The following is a 5,530-nucleotide window of genomic DNA, read 5'->3' on the forward strand; positions in this document are numbered from 1 at the left end:
GACCAAGTCGCTGCAGGAGGAGGCAGTTAGGGATGCTCTTACAGAACAATCTGTCCTTGAACCTGCAGGTCTTTAATTTAAGGTTAGAGGTGGGCAGAGGGGCTCTGGCATCCTCTAAGTGGGATCCTCTTGAGTAAAAATTCTGTCTGCATTATCATGCAGATATAAACTGCACATTGTTTCTGAAGCAAAAGTGTCAGGCTGAATCTAAGGATGAAAGGACATAAGAGACAACTCTGATGACAGGCAGTCATCTCTCCATCCTTCCGTTTCAGTTTGAACCTCTTCTGGTTGGGAAGACACTTGGGACTTTCCAGATACGTGAACAGTCATGCGTTACAGAAAATAAGAACAGTTCCAAGAGAATTCAGGGCTAAAATTAATCATCTATAGGACAAGGCTGGAGGATGCTTCATTCTGATGAATGGCAGGAAATTGAACACCGTTCTTCAAAATGGTGGCAGAAATTTCCAAACACAAGGATTTGCAAGAGTGAAGGCAAAGTGTTATGATGGGCTAAAATCTTGAGCGAGATGACCAAGGAAGATGTTCCTGAAAAAAATAACTCTTAAAGAAAGATGTAAGATGATCAGAAGACTGGCCTGTGGAACTAGCTTGAGGAAGCAAAGTATAGACAAAGAAAAGCTAGCACAGGTATCTGAAGGGCTGACGTCACAGTTCAGTAACTTGTGACCCCAGCATTCCCACCTCTACTGTGCCTGCAGCTGTGCAGAGATATCTGGCATACACTCTACAACAGCTAGCATGTCTTGAGCAAGGCTTCATCTTGACCTTTTTGGGTCCAAGAGCCTATCTGAAATGTCCAGTGGCCTCTCCTTTAGGAATATCTGGTCATGTGTGAGACAGGTAGTGGAGATTAGCCTTCTACAAGTAAGGGAAGGCAAAGCTTGCTTGCTCTTTGTTCCTGAAGTCCCACTCAACAGCTTGCTGTAGTCTGAACATCTATTTTTCAGAGGGCTTTGGGCTTCAAGATGAATCAAGGCTCACCCCTAAAGCAGAGAAACAGGACAAGTCATCCTACCTTTCTGAGCATCCATTTGTTTATCTATAAAGTGGAAGTCTTTATTGAGTCTCCTGGCATTCAGTGAACCCCATTCTCTGCCTAGCAACTGTCCTTTCCAACATGTTTGTGTCTCCACCCAACCAATAAGCTGACATTTGGGAAATGGCCCTTATAGTTACAACATCATCCACATGCCATAAGGAGGTTCCCATATCAACAGATCCTGGTGAGTCATTTTAGGCCACTTCTTTCTTAGTATCTCATTTCCTCCCTGGCCCAGCCTCTCTGTATGTGACTACATGAACAACAAGAAGGAGTCCATTCCCTGTGTTAGCCGCCAGCATTAGCCAAGGTCTCCTACTAAAATGGTTGACATTGATCTTCATAGTAGAGTCTAACCCCACCCAGTACACCCAGTAGTTCAGAGCCCTTATAAAAGACTTTACAACAGTGCTTCTCAACCTTCCTAATGCTGTGACCCTTTAATACAGCTCCTCCTGTTGTGGTGACCCACACACACACATACACACAACCATACAATTATTGTCATTGATACTTTATAACTGTAATTTTGCTACTGTTATGAATCACGATGTAAATATCTGATACAAAGGATATCTGATATGTGACCCCTGTAAAAGGGTCATTTGCCCCCTGTCCCCACAAAGGAGTCATGGCCCACAGGTTGAGAACCACTGCTTAGAAGGAACTAAATCACCAGCACTCCAAGACAACGGTCATCAGTCAACATAACAAGGGACAGCTCACTCCACCATCTCTTTCTGGTTCATCTTTCTGGGAGCCAAAGTAGGACTGATAGCTCAGATGGCTAAATGATACTGGCACTGGGGAGGTGCTGAGATCTCCCTTTCCAGCCCCTCAGTTGAAGTGAGCAACAGGCAGAGGGCGGAGACTCTGGGAGTTCTGCCAACCCTACATACTGTCTTTAACCCCAGCATCTGGCTCGGCTCATCGTTTTCTGACAGGCACAGAATTTAGTTTATTGTATGGTGGCCACCTATGGTGAGTAAGAAAGGAACATGGCAGAGTGACAGAATGGAATGAAATCTGGTTCCACCCCTCAGCTAACCTGACCCAACCACAGAGATCACTGGGGCCCTAACAGTAAGCCTGTTAAAAAATTACTACCAGGGCTGGAGAGATGGCTCAGAGCACCAGTTGCTCTTCCAGAGATCATGAATTCAATTCCCAGAAACTACATGGTGGCTCACAACCATCTGTAATGGGATCTGATGTCCTCTTCTGGTGTGTCTGAAGACAGCAACGGTGTACACATAAAATAAATGAATACATCTTTTTTAAAAAATTGTTTTAAAAAAAGGAAAAAGAATTACTTCCAGTTCTCCTTACACTGTCTTTACTGTGGTCAGCCAACTAAAGTACTCCACTGTGCTTTGAGGGGTCCCTTCCCATTCAATGACTCCTGAGATTCATGCCAATTGGAGGCGGGGTGGCAGGGAACACAGACATAGCGTAACTGCCAAATGCTGCCTGGGACAAAAAGCATTTTTTCACTATGCAGACTCTTGATCCACCCAAGGCCAGCACTGGCCTATCTTGCCTGGAAAGACAGTGGAACACTCAGCTCTGTTCTTCCCTGTGGCTCCTGACTCTACTCTGAGAACATCTCTGCTTCCTCAATGACTGTCTAAGACCTCAGAGAATAGCAACAAACTCTCCCTGTCCTCCCTACTAATGAAGCCTCCTGTCAGCCCTCGGTTCACTGATCTAAGACAGGAGCTTGAAGGAAGTTACCACACCGAGTGTGCCTTGCATCTACATCAGGACCTTTGCACTTGATTGTCCCTCTACCTCAGACTCTCTTTCCTCAGATCTTTGGTGGTCACTTTCTTCTTGCCATTTCAACTCTTAGATCACATAGCACATCACCAGACAACTCTCTTGGCCGCTTAGTCTGGAAGGGACACACTCAAACCTCCGTCTTTCACATGTCCTTGTTTTCTTACTTCCATGGCAACCTTCATTATGGGAAACCATCTTGTTTACTTATGGAGTTACTTTTTATTCATCTTTCCCCTACCTCCATAAGGTTGAAGACTTTGGTTTATTTTATTATTTTTAATCATGTATATGCTATGCATCTGGGTCTGTGCATGTGAGTGCTAGTCCCTGATGAGATAAAAAAAAAAAAAGATTTACTGGAGCTCCTGGAGTTTGAATTACAGGCAATTGTGAGCCACCAGATGTGGGTGCTGGGAATCAAATCTGATTCCTGTGGAAGAGGAACACATTCTTACTGCTGAATAGTCTCTCCAGCCCCAGCGTGAGGACTTTCAAAACCTGTTCACCTCTGTATCCTCAGCACCTGGAGCCATGTCTGACACAGAATACTCAACAAAAGTTTACTAAATGAATATGGGGAGTATTTCACTTATATTTCCATATCATCATCGAAGGCAGTCAGGGCAGGAACTCAAACAGGGCAGGAACCTGGAGACAGGAGCTGATGCAGTAGCCGAGAAGGGGTGCTGCTTACTGGCTTGCTCAGCTTGCTTCTAGCACCCAGGACCCAGGAGTAGCACCACCCACACTAGGCTGGGCCCTCCCATATCAATTACTAATTAAGAAAGGCCCTATAGGCCTTCCTATGGCTGGATCTTATGAAAGCATTTTCTCAATTGAAGTTCCCTCTCTCAGATGACTCTAACTTGTGTCAAGTTGACATAACAACCAGCTTAGAAGAAGTCAAGTGAGTATAGAGTAGTGAATACTTTTAATAATAATACAGAAAAACAAACAAGAATGTCATCTACTGTGCTGGCCAGCACTGCATTCCTCTATCTGTGTTTCAGAACCTGTATTAGTTACTTTCCTTTCATTACAGCCAGAAAGTGACAGGAAGCAACTTAAAGGAAGGAGGATTTATTCTAACTTACAGTTCAGATGGATATAGTCTACCACAATGGGGAAGGCTAGTGGTGTGAGCAAGCGGCTGTCCTAGAAGCAGAGGCATGACAGGAAGTGGGACCAGATTTTTAAACCTCCAAGTCTGATCCTCCCCTGTCCCCGCCAACTGACCTACTTCGTCCCAGCTAAATCCCATTCTGCAAAGGTCTTACAGCTCCCAAAACCTTCTCCCTGGCTGGCAACTAGGTGTTCAAACATGTGAGCCCATGGGGAATGGCTCACATACAAAGCACAACAGAACCCAACATTCAATGCTGCTCTAATTTGCCCTCCGCCCACCATTTGTAACTTGTAGTAATCACTATTCTACATTTGGAAGAGCTTCCTTTTCATTTCCACACATGAGAGAGCACGGGATAGTTACCTTTCTCTGCCTGGCTTATTTCACTTAGCCCAGTACATAATACTAGCCCAGTATTATGTGTGTAATAACCACTAGCATACATTCAGATCAACTTTCTTTTAATTCCCACATAGGAGAGAGCATGTAATGTTTATCTTTCTCTCTCTGGCTTATTTCAGTTAGCTCAGTATCCTCTGGTTCCATCAATTTGGCTGCAACTGGCAGCATTTTTCCTTCTATTGGATGAGTAATATCCCGTTCGGTGTAACCACACCACATTTTCTTCATTCATCTGTCAGTGACATGTAGGTTATTCCACGTCTTGGCTATAGTGAATAGTGCCACAAGAATATGGCACATAGAGATTTCTTTGATATACCAACTTCATTTTCTTTCACTGTGTTCCTGAAACAGGATAGCGAGATGAGCCTGAAGAGACGAGCTGGAAGGCTCCAACAGAAAGAAGTGATGAAGAGAAACAAATTCTAATTAATTTAATTAGCACATAGTGTGTTCATGCAATGAAATTCCACATTCTGCCACTAAATGATCTACAATTATCATGTTAATAAAAATAGCATATACACAAATAGATGGAAGGGAGGGGGGCTGCAGGAGCTTGAGTCCTGGGCTCAGAGCTGAGGGGTTTATTTTTCACTCATTCCAGACTCTGCTCTGGTATGCTGGGCTGATGTATACCCCTCACAGCTGACTGAAACTGGAGCACTAGAAAGGATCCCCTGTGGTGTGGGGAGCACTGAAAGAGTCTAAAGCACAAGTCAGCCCCTGCTGAAGAGAATAGTGAGGCTGCTTTCAATCCCTGTCTAGACAAGCAGAGAAGAAGTGGGGGGGGGGGCTCGCCATTTTCTCTGAGAAATCAAGGCAACAGTATGAAACAATTTGGGTTGTCAACTTGTCACTGCCAACCTCTGGGAATGACAAACTTTGGAAAGGACTCCTTCAGTAAACATTCAGAAAGCAGTAGACGGCAGCATAGACCTTCGTGCCTCTTAGTCTGGCTGTGTTATATGCTACAAAGTTTGAAGCTCAGCTTTGCACAGACCCAGAGCAGCAAGTTTGAGGCTGTAGGAATACAGGAATACAGGAAGACTGGAAAGCGGGAAGACAGGAATGCAGGAATACAGGAAGACTGAAATGCAGGGATACAGGAAGACTGAAATGCAGGGATACAGAAAGACTGGAATACAGGAATG

This window comes from Grammomys surdaster, unplaced genomic scaffold (assembly GCF_004785775.1).
Source record: "Grammomys surdaster isolate TR1022 unplaced genomic scaffold, NIH_TR_1.0 130, whole genome shotgun sequence".
Lineage (NCBI taxonomy): Eukaryota > Metazoa > Chordata > Mammalia > Rodentia > Muridae > Grammomys > Grammomys surdaster.